At 50.3% G+C, this 16,408-nt stretch overlaps 1 long non-coding RNA gene across 1 annotated transcript; it reads right to left on the bottom strand.

Moving 5' to 3' along the window:
• Nucleotides 1–553: 553 nt before the first annotated feature.
• On the bottom strand, nt 554–10,165 carry LOC138921567 (uncharacterized). Its single transcript, XR_011434227.1, has 3 exons — nt 9,425–10,165; nt 4,355–4,490; nt 554–1,074 (listed from the first exon to the last, which is right to left on the bottom strand). It is a non-coding gene; the product is annotated as an uncharacterized lncRNA (long non-coding RNA).
• Nucleotides 10,166–16,408: the final 6,243 nt, after the last annotated feature.

The raw sequence follows: 16,408 nt of genomic DNA, 5'->3' as shown, positions 1-16,408 counted from the left end.
GCCATGCCCACCTCATCTCCATCAGGGGCATAGTGTTGTGATGAGATTTTGGCTCACCAGGCAATTCCTGCCATGACACTGTCACATGACAAAAATATGCATGAATCTAGGTACCAACCAATTAATTTACCAAACAGTTCTTACGAAACTAATTGCACAGTTGAAACTCATTTTTTTTAACCCAGATGATATCTAGGCTTGTTTGATAACGTGCAGCTTTCTTGCCAAACTCTTTGAACTTTGGTGCAAAAGTTTCATGGCCTGAGAAGGGACTTCTGCAAGCAACGTGGTAGAAACAGTACAGGCCTCGGGTCCTATTCCTGTTTCTGCCACTGATCCTTAGCTCTGTAACCTCATGCCGGCGACTCCCTCTCTCTGAGGCCCTGGTCTTGGGAGGGAAGGGGCAGCGTTTCCACGGCGTCTTCCGCAGAGCGCTACCGTATGCTCAGGGGACGGCGCAGGCGCAGAGCGCTCCTGCTCAGGTCAGAGCAGGCAACTGGGGAGCAGGTGTTCAGCAGTGAGATGGGCGAAAGCAAACTGAGGGAAGCCATGCTTTTTCAGGTTTCCTCATTGACTGAATTCCTCCAGTGTTTAATAGGCTATTGGAAGAGAGATCTCAAACACAGTGCTTCTCATGTTTGCCCGCAAAGCCAGTTTTTCTGGGAGGGGGGAAGGGGGTGTTGTTTTTGTCAATGAGCATCCCTGAAAGCTTGTGTTCCAAGGGGCAGACTTCCGTGTTTTCTGAACGCCGCATGGAAGGCTCTCCGAGAGGCGCTGTTTGTCGCATCAACAGGCTGGGATCGCGGCTCGGCGCTGCAGCCTGTGCTCACCTCCCTCCCTCAGGAGGTGCCAGGCACCGCCTCCAGAGCAGCGCGGATCCACGAGTGCTGGCATGGAAAAGTCCCAAAAATTTCATTAACGGCAAGAAGCAAGGCGCACACTTTACAAACTGGCCTCCTTGGAGTGCAGGTGGGGTGAGTCGATGCCAGGACGCTTGAGAAGGTGTGACTGTGCATAGCAAGTCTCAGCACGTGCGTCATAAACTCCTTCCAGAGGAGGCCTTTTGGAGTGGCACTGGGGTGGGAGAGAAGGGGCATTCTTACTTTTTATTTCATTACGTACTGTTGGAATTTGTTTTTAACAGGTCATGTATTATTTCTATAATTTCAAAAAGCCTGTCTTCTTGATGAGAAACCGTCAGAACTTGACCCCCCTGGGTCCTCCGAGTGCCAACTCTTCTGTGTTTCCAGCCTGAAACTTTAGGCAGAGTTGAGGGAATGAGCACCTGAGGAGTAGCTGGCCCCTCTCCTCAGGGTCCGTACTCACGGGCTACATCTGGGTTCCGGAAGGCCAAAGAACCCAGCCACAGTGGCAAGAATGCAACTTTGAGTTCCATTGTAGACAAACATTAACAGGCAGACCATGACCAAGCACAGAATCCCAGAAGCCAGAAACATCTGAGCTGGAATAATCATTCTACAGAAGAGAAGTCTGAGACCCACAGTTGTGAAATGGACCACAGATCTCAGCTCTGGTGCTCCTGATTCTGAGTCTGGGAGAATCTCCACCATGCAACTGGAGAGATCATTGCCCTGTGAGCTGCCCACATGGAGACAGGAGGATGTTCCCAGCTTCAAAGATGACGAAAGCTAGACACAGTGGACTGAAGAAACAACGTCCAACCAGAGAAGGCAGAGCCAAAACTGAGGAGAAGGCAAATCTGGTTAACTAACTTAGCTAATGCTCAAACTGATGGAAATCTTGGGGAGAGGGTGCCAAGGTAAAGAAACAGAAACAGACGCAAATCAAAGATCAAGGCAATTTTGTACCAACTGCTAAAGGCAACTGGTAAGAACTATCTTGCCAGTTTCCTTTGGGATCTACTCTGCATACCTGTGAGGGTTTACCCTCTCAACTAGTTATATAAGTGGTAAACTCAGCGGTAACCATGAAGCACGAGGAGAGCGGAGGTGGAGAACGAGCTTTTCCACCTGAGTGAATTGACGGAAGGATGGAAGTCCTCTTTCAGTGCCAGAACTTCTGCGCGTTTTTACAGCGTTTGTGGGAGTCTCTATTGAGAGCACCATCGCGTCCCTGCCTTGTTAAACAGAATGTGCTGCGCGCCACCGACCTTTTCTTCAAGTCTTTTGTTTATGTGTTTGTTTTCCATTCAGAAAAGAGGTCTGTTCTCTGAGATTCAGTACAGAGAGGCCCTGGAACTGCTGAGGTGTGAGGCTCGGCCCGTCCACTCCCCACATCTGTGCTGGACAGGCTTTGGGTCCGAGGGACACCCTGCCTTCTGGTGACAGTTCGGTACGACATCTGGGGGAAGGGGACGGGTGAACTGGGAAAGCATATTTTCTCTTTTGACCCTCTGTCCTTCTGAATCCTTCCATTGCTTTTTTTTTTTTTTTGCAAGTTAAGTTGTTTTTACAACAAACAAGTTTGTTATTTTTGTATCAGGCAAACAGACAAAAGAACAAATAAGTACAAATGAGAAAATGGCACCCTGACCCCTGTTCCCTCATTTGCTAGGAGCCTGGGGTATTTGGGGTTGTTATTATTGCCATTTGACAGGTGAGTCCTGGAGAGGCTTGTGGACTTGTCCAAGGCCACCCAGGGAGTTGGTGGTAGAACATGGGTATGAACTTGGCTGTTCTGGTTCTTAGGCCCCACACCCTCCGCTTGGCAGCGGGAGCCCTGTCCTTCCCTGAGAGTCAGTCAATCTGTCTCTCTCTCCCGTTTTCCCACTGGCATTATCCCTGCTCCTAGCAACCTCTGCCCCCTCCTAATTGGCTGTTTCTATTGTATCACAGACTGGAAAGGCACACATCAGCTCTGTGCAGCGTGCCACTGAAGAAAAGGAAGTAAGTGTCCCTCTGTGTGCAGGACCAGGGCTTTCCCTCCGACAGCGACGTGAGCCTCAGTCCACGGTCGCTGCGGGGAGACTGCCTGCTCTGAAGCCCCAACCCTTCCTCATTCCTACATGTTCCGAGTAGTTGACGTAAACTCTGTGATGTACGTAGTCTGTCCATCCGTAGCCAGAGTTCTCAGAAACCAGCCTGGCTGAGAACGCACTGCTTTGTGACAATCTCAGCCAGCATAAGAGAGTGAAGAAAGGGAGGAAGGAGGAAGGGAGGGGAGGACATGAGATTTGGGGAACCTTTGTTTCCAAGATTAAGCCACAGGAGAAGTGGTGACATTAATGAGAGTCAGCGCGAGTGGCATGGGGTGGTGGGGAACTCTGGTGTTCTCTCCCTATAATCTTCATCAGACCCCTAACAAACACATAATCCAAGCACAAACAATTTGCCTGCTATAAAACATAGCTTCTAGAAAAGGCCTCCAGCTCCCACTTCAAAATATTGCCACCTTTAAGCCTCTCCTGCATAAAAATTCTGGAATCAGCAGCATTCAGGAAATTTGCTGGCCAAGCCCGGCTTCCCCGCCACTCTCAGACAGGATCCTCAGTGACAGGTCAAGATGCCAGGACAGGTAAAAGATCCCCAGGATTTCCACTGCTGGAGGGAGGTCACTTCCTACCTTGGCCCCCAGGCCACCAGGCTGCTGAGCCCAGGCCCCAGTGACTAAGCAGCAGCACCTACAGAAGTCCATTGAGCCTCTCTGAGGCCCGAGTCACAGAGATTTATCTACATAAGCACACACGTGCAAACCCCCACATGCCCTCCCACCCCAGACCCATTGGCTGTCACAGGAAAGGGGAGACACGCGGCCTGGAAGTCAGCCTCTCAGGCTGCAGCTCTTTGCTGCCAGGGGATAGCCACCAGGGTGGGGACTAATAGGAGAATGCCCGTGTGCTGCTCAGTTAAAAAGTCAAACGACCCATAAGGCTGGTAATAACCATCGCTGTGGAGAGAGACGAGCGACACTAAGGCCGTCATGCTGGGAGAAAGAGTGATTGCTCCTGTCTTCTCACACGCACCCGCCAGTGGCAGGAACCTCAGGCCCGTGAGCTGATTTACCCCCAGCTCAGCTGGAGCTGATCAGAGTGAGAACAGAGCCAGGAGGGGGTGGACGTGTTTCGGTTCAGGCAGACACACTGGGCCATTACGATGTAGCGGCCCTGTGTGGGGCAGTGTGGCACGGTGGTCCCTAAGCCAGGGTGCTTCAGAACTACCCAGGGGACCCTCATACAAAGACACACCCTGGGGCTCCACTCTCACCTGCAGAATCAGAGTTAGATATCTGTGCTGTCTTCTAAGCTCCCCAGGTATTCTGTTACAGCCTGTCCATGACTGACATTTAGAAACCGCAGCAGTGGGGACTATGATAGAGTGTAAGGCACAGTTTGTCCTTACAGAACTTATCATATAAGCAGAGAAACAGGACTCACTCATTGGAGGCTGAGCTAATCATTCCCTAGTCTGCGTTCAGATCGTGCTCTTGTCCATATCTCCATTACAGCCTTTGTTTCCTCAAATTGCAAGTGTTGATTAGTCTTCTTGCTTCACAAGTATTCTGTGAATTATCTGAAGGAGGAATCATGTTTATTCACCTTGGAGACATTTATTCACACAATCGTTTATCCATTCATTCATTCCTTTGCATAAACACATACTGAGTATCTGGAGCCAGGCGCTGTCCTAGGTGCTGGCTGTGCAGCAGAAACAAGACGGACAAGTCCCTGGCTTTCCTGGAACTTACGTTCTGGAAGAGGTGAGGGTGGGAGCAAAAAAACAAACCAATGAATAAGACAAGTGTTGCAAAGGAAACAAAACAAAGTCATGGGAAAGAAACTAACTAACCAGGAAGCCAGGCGGCAACATTTAGTAACATGGTCATGGGGGGCTTCTCTAGGTCAGTGACACTTCAGCGAAACCCCAAATGATGAAGACACAGAATTAGTGCAAGAGCATCTGGACGGAACACACAAGACAGAAACAGGAAGTGCAGAGGCTCAGAGGCTGAGATGAACTGGCACACTGCAGTAACAGAAAGAAGGCCGGGGAGATCCCAACCATGGGGACCAGTGATTGACGGGAGACAAGCAGGCGATGCGGCTGAGAAGGGGCAGAGGCCAGACAAGAGGCACCTGAGAAGCCATGGTGGGGCAACTCTATCTTACTCCCTCTTTCTCTTTGATTCTAAGAGCAGGAGAACACCGCTGGAGGGTTTTAACCCAGGCGACTCACCAATATGACCTGACTTCGTCCTTTAAAGCTCAGCCTGCTTTGTGAGGAATGGGTTGTATGGGGGCAAGAATGGAAATGGGAGGCCAGTTGTTAGCCAACTATTTTGGAAGCCCAGATGGGAGACGGGGGTGGGGCAGAGGAGCGGCGCGTGCCCGAGTGCCAGGCACAGCGCACACTGTGGAAGCATCTCTCAGCCCACTAGACAGACTGGTTGTGGGGGAGAGAAAGAGCTCATAAGTGACTCCTGGATTAGTGGGCAAACCCAGTGCCTGGAACATAATGATGAGCACTCGAATGATTACTGCACAGTTGGGTAAGTGAGCACAAAACAACTCAACACCAGCATCGAGAGCACAATTATATGCCAACGTGTCTGGTGCAGACAAAAGTGCTCTGGGCCATCAAGAAAGGTGTCCATGTGAATTCCAATTGTCTAGGAGATGGGATTTGAAATTCGGCTCAAAAGACGGTGGCGTTGGGATAGAGAAGCAAACACCAGGGGAGCTTCCAGATCAGAGCATAAAAAGGAGCCTAGCATGTTTTTGGGGGTCTTTTGTTTATATTTTTGGCTTTGGGATATTCTTAAGGGGTGGGACGTTCAGGGCAAATGTAGAGACAACTGTGTTGGCAAAGCAGAAGATAGAGATAGAGTTGGTTGAACATGAAAACAGGAGAAGAATATGAAGCATCTTGAAAGCCAGACAGTAGTTTGGATTCAAGAAGCAACAGTGCTGTGCCTGGTCCTCGTCTGGGGAGGCAGCATGCCGACAGCGGTCATTTCTGTCCTGAAATCGGATGGTCTGAGGCTGGAGGTGGGTGACACAGCAGGTGACGCAGCAGATCCAATAAAATTACAGTAATCTAAGCACTGGGTTCACCAAACTACCCTGCCTGGGGAAAATAAAAATAAAAAGACATAATTCCCCAGCCTGGGCTCCAACGCAGAAACGCTGCCCTGCCTGAGGCTCTTGGATTGGAGCTGGCCCGGGGGCGGGGGGGGGCACAAGAAGGGGTAGGGAGGTGGTCAGCGGGAGCAAGCAGGTGAGCCCTGAGCCAGTGAGGCAGCCCTCCCTGAAGCAGAAGAGGACACAGGAGTTTCCAGCTGCAGGCTGCTGGGTTCCCTGGGCCAGTCTGTGTATTTTCTATCTCCTTCAGATTCCAAATCTAAGTAAAATTCTAGGTCCTGCCCAGGGCATTTGCAGCTGCCATGAGTGGGCCATGTCGCAGGGAATATCCTCCTTGGTGACCAGAGACTTAAAGGCCAGCCAGGAGCCAACGTAGCCTCACAGCTTTTGCAAGGGGTGCAGAGGGGTACGCAGGAGAATGCGGAGGAGGACAAGCGAATCCTCTTTCCTTTCACGCTCGAGATTTTGCTGGAATGTGGCCTTTCCCACATATATATCACCAACCTAAGAGTCCGAGGGCCTCGCCCCAACCCCCCCGCAGGTCAGTGAACTACACCTGGCCACATGGAAGCTGGACGCAACAGAAGAGGGCGGAGGACTGTGGAGTCAGGTCTCCCGAATGGAAAGGAAAGGACAGAACGAGAGAGAATGACAGCAGCAGCCTCTGGTGGACACTTGCTGTCTTACAGCGAGAAGGTGGCTGGCTCCTCCAGCCCAGGAGGTGGGGAGCAGGCCTGATAGCCAGTGCAGCAGCAAGAAGCCAGATTCTGGTAAAGAGGCTGGAGCGGCTCCAAACAATAACCATCTGCTCAGGGGCCCACTGGAGCCTGGTTGGGGAAACGATCCTGCGTCAGGCCGCACCCGCACCGGCAGCCTCGCTTGGTCGTGGAACATCTGGCTTCCCTGTGGTTAGGCAGAGATGGCACCTTCCACTCCCCGATTTGGTTTGGAAGCTCACAACTACTATCAAGGATGCAGTCTATTGACAAAGATCCAGGGACCCGGCATGTTCCTTCTTACCTGAGGCTCCCCGCCCATACTGCCCTGCACCCCAAGAATCCACATGTGTGCACACAGACACATCCACCGATCATTCAACAAAGATTTATTATCTAAAATGTGTCAGGTATGATGCCAGGACCTGGGACACAAAGAAGAATGTAACAAGGTCCCTGACCTCCAAGAAAGACAGCGCTGTACAGAGATGGCACTCTGTACGACACAGTAGCATTGTTACAGGAACAGGAAACAACTCAGGTTGGGGCAGTTAGAGAAGTTTTACCAAAGATGATGTATTTGTGCTGTGTCTTGAAGGAAAGGAAGGACTTTCACAATCAAAAGATAATGATAAAGGGGCCGGCCTGGTGGCATAGTGGTTAAGTTCGCATGCTGTGCTGCAGCGGCGCAGAGTTTGCAGGTTCGGATCCCAGGCACGGACTCACACACCACTTGTCAAGCCCACAAGGCAGCGTCCCACATACAAAATAGAGACAGATGGGCACAGATGTTAGCTCAGGGCCAATCCTCCTCACACACACACACAAATAGTGGTAAAGAAATTCCCAGAAGAAACAGCAGGTAAAAGGACACATCTTGAAAGAGTCTAGGGAAAGGTCCAAGGATGACAAGCGGTTCCATGCGACCAGCAGCAATGGCAGAGAGGATGAAAGTGGCCTGGTCAGTTGGGGACAGATTACGAAAGGCCTTTGCTAAGGGGTCTGGGTTCCTGAGCAAGGTAGAGACAGAATCAACAGTGCACTGGAAACAAATTGATGGTGACATCTGGTGACCAAGGACCTAGGAATGCCTAATCATATCCAGAAGATCACCTGTCCGCCCCGTGACATTTTCGAAGGAGCTTGCACACAAGTAGCACGATTATTGGTTGTGCAAGCCCTATGTTACCCCAATTGAGGACTCGCCAGGACAAGCTTGAATGGAACATGCAGCTTAAGCTCAAAGACCTGTGTGAGACCTGTTTTTTCTGGACCAAACACATGGGCAATTCTGTGGAGAGACTAGTAAGCAAGAAAGAAGGGTACTGTGAGACCAGGCCCAGCCCTAACACCCTCCCCTGCTCCTGGGGCCCAAGGAGCTGTGGCTAGATGGCCTTCTGGAGGCAGGAGGCCGAAGAGCAGCAAAGCTGGGTGTCGACCACCTCCGCGTGGTGTCCAAGGAAATTATTCATTATCCTAAGTCCCACCTACAGAGTGACGTTCTGCCCCCAGTTTTTCCCTGCAATCTGTCTGGGAGCGTGGTCTCGGACAGAATCCTAGATGTGAGCAGGGGTCTCTCTTCAGCACAGGACCCTGGGCTGCCTCGAGCGCCCAGGTCCAGGGTACCATATGTAGAATGTGGTTCCTTCCACACCCCAAACATGAATTAATCCAACCACAAGCCTTTGAGGTTTCCAAGTTTCTAAAGAATGTATAAGATGCACAACAGTATGACTGCACCCCAGCACCCAACATCGCTTCAAAATACAGAAGACATAATCAAAGCACTAGCATCTCCCAAACCAGAGCTCATCCCCACTTGGCTGCCAATCTGAAATACAGCAGAGTGCTAAATCCCCAGGGAAGGAGAAAAAAGAGAATCCTAAGCTAATTTGGAAGAAACTTGCCATTGAACCGACTTGTGCCACCATATGCAAATTTTATAGAAACTCAAAGCTTTAATGGGTCTGCTCAGGTCTGAGGCAGACGGCAGGAGAGGCCATCCAAGGTAGTGACGTTTTGCTCAGTGACCTGACATTAGTGCCCAGGGGGTGGAGGGTGCGGTGAGGAGGGACTGAGAGTGGACGTGGGTTTAGTAGACTAGCAATTTCCAAGAGCATCTCCAGAGGCCAAACACAAACACTTTCCTCAAGCCTCCTGGCCCCAGGACATGGGCGGAGCTGCCTTCCCTGACTGCTGTCCAGATGCCCTCTTCTGTCACCTGCCTTCCTCCTGCAGCCAGGCCTGGCTCCCCAGATGACAGCAGGACAGACCAAAGGGCTCCCCTCGTACACCCCCCGAGCCCTGAGCTGTCCACAGCCTCTTCCCACTTAGAACTCCTCCAGCCCTTGTCTGTGCCTTTCTTGTAATTAAATAAGTGTACACTTCTCTCTCGGGAGATTATAAACCCTTTGAGGACAGAACTAAGAAGGATTAAAATTGGGAGTTTTTTCTTCTTTATATGGGAAAGAGAAACTTGATAGAGCTCTCCCTTGGGGCCCCGGGTGACGTTCACAGTTCCCGCTGCTCTCCGTGTGGCCCCAACCAAACTTGGGACAAGACACAGGCAGAGGAGGAAGTGGCTCGGGTGGTGTGCTTTGGAATGCAAGGAATTTCCCAGTTGTACCCCCAAAATCTCTGCCTCCAGTACCTGAAGTTCCACCGTTAGTCATCCATTAGTCATCCAGTCCTTTCAGTCTCTGAAGTTGCTCTGCTCTGCAGTTCCCTCCTGAATAAACTCTAAGTGCGCGTAGAGGGAGAGCCTCTCAAGCTCGAGGCAGGTGACACCTTAGCAAGGGATTCGTCGGCCTCCGATGTGAGGACGGTGTTACCGGGCCAGGCACTGCGGCGGGGATCTGAGCGCGTCAACTCCAGGAGGGAAAGGCCTTGTGCGTTCTGGTGACTTCTGTGCACTCCTGCCGCTTTACGGTGCCTGGAACACACAGGTGCTCGATGAACGCTGTTGAAATAACGAATGAACGCGTCCACAAACGAGGGGTCCCGAAGACAGTACCCCTCAGGAGAAGGCCAGAGGCCAGCAAACCATCTCCCTGTAGCCAGGCCCCCCTCCTTCTTCTCGCGGGGCCTCCATGGTGTCTCGGGCGGCGTAAGAAGCGCTCGGGAAATCCCGTGGGACGACGCCCCTGCACAATCGGCGGGGGCTCGGCCCGGCTGTCGGAGGCGCGTCTGCCCACCAGGGGGCGACGCAGACCGGATCCCGGGGAGCTGTGGCGCGGAGGCCGGCGGGCGGCTCCGGCAGGGGCTGCGAGGGCCGCCGGGCAGCCTTCCGTCCCCGCGCGCGTTAACTGGAGGGCTCGGCGAAGCAGCTCGTCCCCTGCCCGGAGCGGAGGCGGTCGTCACAGAGCCGCCGTGAGTGCATCGCGGCCCACGTCTGCGGAAAGGAAGAAGACAAGCCAACTGCGACGGCGCTGGGCTCACTGTCAGGAACGCCGCGCCGCCTGCTCTATTTTCTGAGTAACTAAGGGTGCCCCGGGGAGCCTGAGGCCTCCCGCGGGTGAGTGACACCTGGCCGACGCTGGCGCGCGGCGAGCCCAGGGGAGCCCGCGGGACCCTCCCCCCGCCCGCGCTCGCGCTGGCCGCTTAACGCGTGTCTGCAGTCAAACTGGGTCAGGACCTCGGGCAGCAGTCTGACCCCCTCCTTGTTAGATTGTAAAGAGGGGTTGAGAGTTGGAAGGAGACACGCCCCAGTTAAAGAAGGAGCCAAAAGGGAATATGCATTGATCCAGGGACTGCGTGCCGTGAGGCCTGCATAGTTGTGACTGACTCAACCTCTCCCCGGCCCCGTTAGCACCCGCCTTCCCACGTGAGGAAGCAGACTTACAGAGGGCGTACGATGCTGCTTTATTTCACTCCTTCTTTCATTCAGCATTTATTGGGCTCTTATTTGGAGCGAGGAGCTATGCTAAGCACCAAGGACACTGGGAATGTAACATAGGACCTAAGGTGAGTGTGACAGAGGGACAGGACTCTACATGGGAGTGTATGAGGAGTACAGCTCAGTTCTCCCCCAGGAAGGGCTCGCTGTCGCACTGCATCTCTGCCTTCTCCACAGTCAGTCCCCGTGCCCAGCGCAGGGGCTGTCCAGTCCTCCTTGTAGCTCCAGGATTTAGACTAGTACCTTGTGGTGCTCTGTAAATGACTGCATAGAGAGAGAGATGATGGATGGATGGATGGGTGGGTAGATGCGTGGATGGATGAATGAATGGGTGCATGGACAGGTGGATGGCTGGATGGACAAATGAGTGATGAACAAATAAACAGATCCTGGAGAGTACATGTCAAAAAGGTGCAAGAATACCCAGTAATCAGTGGTAGGCCTTATTCATAACTATATTCCTATTACCTGCACAGAATGTGATCTCTTTGGTATGCTGTAAACCCCACGAAAGCAAGGACCCCTCCCTGTGTGTTTTCCATCACCCACAGAGCCCAGCACAGAATTCGGTTTCCTCCAGGTGCTCAGTAAAAGTTTGTGCAATGAAATGGTGTTTTCCATATTTGACTTCATTCTCTCTCCTGATCCGTGGACAACTTTGGGGGGTAGAGTAGGGTCCTTCCACCTTTCATGCAAAGAGGAGGACCAAGCCACAGAAAAGCGAAATGTCTGAGGGTCTGAACTCTGAGTCTTGAGACCCCAGGCCCTGGGACAAATCGGTGAGTGAGCATGTGGCCTTTCGAGGAGGCAGCCCAGAGGCCCAGAGGCCCAGTGGTGAGGAGAAGCTCCCAGCTGTGTCTGGAGGAAACAGCCAGGCCTGAGTTCCTGTGAGCTAAGGCAGGCCCCCTACTGCCAAAGAGGGGACGATGGCAGCTGGGGCTGGCTGCTCAGCTGGGGACAGAGGGGAGGAAGTGGTGGAGGCAGAGCCCATCAGCCAAGGAGGGGCCTGGACTGAGCAGCAAGCGCATCTCCCCACCTCCAGCCTAGCCGTCAGAGCACATCCTCCCCAGGCCTCCCCAGGCCTGAGGGGCTAAGCAAGGGGCTGTCCTAAGGAGTCTCTCCTGAGACAGTAGACCCAGGACAGGGCCTCAGGGAGCAAGTGTCAGACCCTGCGTGTCTGAAGTGCTGCATTTTGCCCTGGTTTGGTAACTAAGAAGCTTGCGGTCCTTTAGGGCCCCATCTCCTTCTCTGTGCCTCTGTTCCCTAATCCCTGAAATGACGTCATTGAGAAGATGGCTTGAGTTATCGCGTCAACCCCCTGGCAGCCTGGCACAGCATACTTCTCAGGAAAGGTGCTCCCTCCCCTTCCTCTGTCACCCACCTCCTGATGTATGCCTCAGTTCCTCCTGAGAGAAGCAGGAAGAGCAGCACCCACACCAGCCTCGGCTCGGGAAGATCATGCAGACCAAACGAAAGATGGATGTAAAAGTGCGGTGAAGTCTGGGTGCAGATGCAAGAGCAAGGTTAAATTAACACGTCAAGTCCCCAGAATGGACAGTCCAGCTGCTGCAAATCCCCTGCGGTAAAAGTACCAGAGGGGAGCCTCAGCCCCACCCAACTGCCCTGTCCCCAGGGCTCTCTGCTTCTAGTGCCTCCCTCCGAGCTTTCCCCACCTGCCCCACCTGCTCAGACTCTCTCTCCATCTCCTCCAGGAGCTAGAAAGCCTGCTCCTGCCTCCTTAGCTGATGGAGCTGGAGACAGGCAGCCTTCACAGGTGCTCCGTTCCAGCCTCAGCACAGCACGCTGCTGCCCACCCTTGTGAGGGGGCTTGGCTGCCGCCTCCTCCAGATGTTGTTCCAGCGACCGGGAAGAGGATGGGAAACAGAAACCCACTGGCCCCTTGATGTCCTGTAACATTCCTGGAGTGGGACATGCTCAAATGGCATATCTTTTGTGAAGCCACCCTAGAAAGCCCAGTGGCGAACCAGCTCCTCCCTGGGGTACTGAGCAAGGCGAGAAGAGGCTGGGATTGGAGTGGGGAGGGGGAAGCTGAAGGCCAGGTCTGAGTCAGAATCCAGAATCCTGTGTGACCTTGAATATGTTCCTCTGCTCTCTGGACCTCAATTGTTTTCATGTTCAAGACGATGATTGTTTTGAGGCTTAAATAAGAAAATATGATTATAGGATATAGAACAATGTCTGACCAAGAGTTGGCACCAATAAACATGAAAAAAAGAATGGATAGAAGACCCTCAAATCTCAGGACCAGTGAAGAGCATGGCTTTGGGGTAAGCTGGAAGAGGCTCCAGTAAGCAACAGTTTTCAACTGGCTAACCCTGCATCCCTGTGCACCCTCCACGGGAGGAGTGGGGAGGGCTTCCCTGGAGACACGGACTTGGTTGGGGGGTGAGTGTGTAGGAAAAAGAGGGAAAAGATAATCCAAAACCTCACTGCCAAAAAAGTAAGAAAACAATACACTAACAACGAAGGAGCAGAAAGGGAAATCAAGAATGCAATCCCATTTACAATTGCAACAAAAAGAATAAAATACCTAGGAATAAATTTAACCAAAGAGGTGGAAGACCTGTACACTGAAAACTACAAAACATTGTTGAAAGAAATCAAAGACACAAAGAAATGCAACAATATTCCATGCTCTTGGATTGGAAGAATTAACATAGTTAAAATGTCCATACTTCCTGAAGCAATCTACAGATTCAATGCAATCCTTATCAAAGTTCCAACAACATTTTTCACAGAAATAGAACAAAAACTCCTAAAATTTATATGGAACAACACAAGACCCTGAATAGCCAAAGGAGTACTGAGAAAAAAGAACAAAGCTGGAGGTATCACATTCCCTGATTTCAAACTGTATTACAAAGCCATAGTAACCAAAACAGATCAATGGAACAGAATTGAGAGCCCAGAAATAAACCCACACATCTATGGACAGCTAATTTTCGACAGGGGAGCGGAGAACATACAATGGAGAAAGCAAAGTCTTCTCAGTAAATGGTGTTGGGAAAACTGGACAGCCACATGCAAAAGAATGACGGTAGACCATTGTCTTACACAATGCACAAAAATTAACTCAAAATGGATTAAAGACTTGAATGGTCTTAGCAGCATATTTTCAAATACAGTGGCTGACCATGCAAGAGAAACAGTAGAAAAAAATAAACAAATGGAAGTACCTCAAACTAAAAAGCTTCTGCTCAGAAAAAGGAAACCATCAACAAAATGAAAAGACAACCTAACAATTGGAAGAAGACATTTGCAAACCATATATCTGATAAGGGCTTCATATCCAAAATACGTAAAGAACTCATACACCTCAACAACAAAAAAGCCAACAACCCAATTAAAAAGTGGGCAAAAGATCTGAACAGACATTTCTCCAAAGAAGATGTACAGATGACCAACATGCACATGAAAAGATATTCAACATCACTAATTATCAAGGAAATGCAAGTCAAAACTACTATATCACCTCACACCCGTCAGAATGGCTATAATTAACAAGACAAGAAACAGCAAGTGCTGGAGAGGATGTGGAGAGAAGGGAACATTCATATATTGCTGGTGGGCGTGCAAACTGGTACAACCACTGTGGAAAGCAGTAGAGATTCCTCAAAAAATTAAGAGTAGAACTACCATATGATCCAGCTATTCCACCGCTGGGTATTTATCCAAAGAACATGAAAAGATGAATGCATAAAGATACAAACACCCCTATGTTCACTGCAGCATTATTCATAATAGCCAAGACCTGGAAGCAAGCTAGGTACCCATAAAGGGATGAACAGATGAAGAAGATGTGGTATAGATACACAATGGAATACTACTCAGCTGTAAGAAATTATTAAATCTGGCCATTTATGATAACATGGATGGACCTGGAGCATATTATGCTAAGTGAAATAAGTCAGAGGCAGAAAGTCAAATATCGTATGATCTCACTCATAAGAAAAAGATAAAAACTACAACAAACAATCACATAGAGACCAAGATTGGATTGGTGATTACCAGAGAGGAAGCGGGGAGGGAGGAGGGCAAAAAGGATGACAGGGTACACGTGTGTGGTGATGGATGTTAATGAGTCTTTGGGTGGTGAACATGATGTAATCTACATGGAAATCGAAATATAATGATGTATACCTGAAATTTATGAAATGTTATAAACCAATGTTATCGCAATAAAAAGTAAAAATTAAAAAAAATAAGAAAACATATACCTGTGCTCAATTTCCTTCAGTGGCTCCCACTTATCCAGATCTGAATTCGCGGGCAGCACTGGAGGCTCCCCCTTGGCTCGACCCGGTCTGACTTCCCACCCTGATTTATCCCTCCTCACCCAAACCGCTCTCCTCCTCTGGACCGTCTGCTCGTCAACACCTAAGCAGGTCCGGCGCATCTTGCCTCCCCACCTCGTGTGAGCTGGACAACGAAGCTGAGTCCCTGCAGGTCCTCTCACCTGTGCCTGGGCCCGCAGGGCTCTTTCCCTGACTCAGCATTTGGCCGCTCCATTCATTTGCCCCTTTTTAGTGTCACTTTTCAAATATCAGGCTGAGTCTGAGCAACTAGACTGTAAGCTCCACAGGGACAAGAGTGTGTGTGTGTGTGTGTGTGTGTGTCTGTGTGTGTATTCACATGTATATAGAAACATCTATGTATTCAAGATTACTGATCTTTCCATCCATCTATTTATACCTATGCTTATATCCAGCTGTATATCCAGATATAGGTAGCAATAGAGATGTAGACAGATATAGATACAGATATAAATATAGATATAGATATAGGTATAGATGTAGATACAGATATACGTATAGATATAGATAGAATGAGCACCAGAACAACCCCTCCCATCCCTGTATGCATGCCCCTTTAAATGAGACTTTTTTCCACCCATCAAGAAATGGCGTCTCTGTCTCCTTTCCTCAACTCTCAGCTGGCCTTATGACTTGCTCTGACAACTAGACATGATAACTAGAATGTGGCAGATGTGACATTGTGCGGCTTCCTAGTCTAGGTCTTGGCAGCATTGGAAGTTTCCACTCTTGCTCTCGTAGATTAGAATTTGGCCACTGCCACATGACAAAGGCTGAGCTAGCCTTCTTGAGGATGAGAGATCTTGTGGGGAGAGAGGCCTGGATGACAGCCAGGGCCAACCACCAGACATGTGAGTGAGGCCATTTTCAACCATGCAGACCCAGCTGAGCCGCCACGTGACTGAAACCATATTAGCGACCTCCGGAGCAAGTGTCAAGCCTGGCATCATCTAGTCTTCCATTTCCTGTCAGGATCTCCTTCCAGCGCTGAGCCCAGCATGAGCTGTTAACCCACAGACTTGGGAAGAAACAGAACGGCTCTTGTTTCAAGCCACCAAGTGATGGGGTAGTTTGGGTATAAAGCAAAGATTAAAGCATATGTGTACGTGTTTTTGTGTGTCTGTGAAAAATTGAATGCTATATACATATCAGCGTCAGAATTACTTAAGTGAGTAAACGAATGAGTGGGTGAGTTCAAAGCCTTAATGTGTTCCATTCTAGATTTTCCCTTCTGAGTCCATTAGTGTAGAATCTGTTTGTTGGATCTGATTTTACTCCTCTCTATTTTCTCTCAGCAAGAGGAAAAAGTAACCGGGATTTGAAAGAAGTTTACCTAGTTCTTAGGAATGTCAAGCATGCAGAGGAAGGGCCCAACCCATTGGTTCTTCCTCAGTGCACAAAAGCC

Source organism: Equus caballus, chromosome 2, assembly GCF_041296265.1.
Source record: "Equus caballus isolate H_3958 breed thoroughbred chromosome 2, TB-T2T, whole genome shotgun sequence".
Lineage (NCBI taxonomy): Eukaryota > Metazoa > Chordata > Mammalia > Perissodactyla > Equidae > Equus > Equus caballus.
This window is presented reverse-complemented; position numbering and strand designations above follow the sequence as displayed.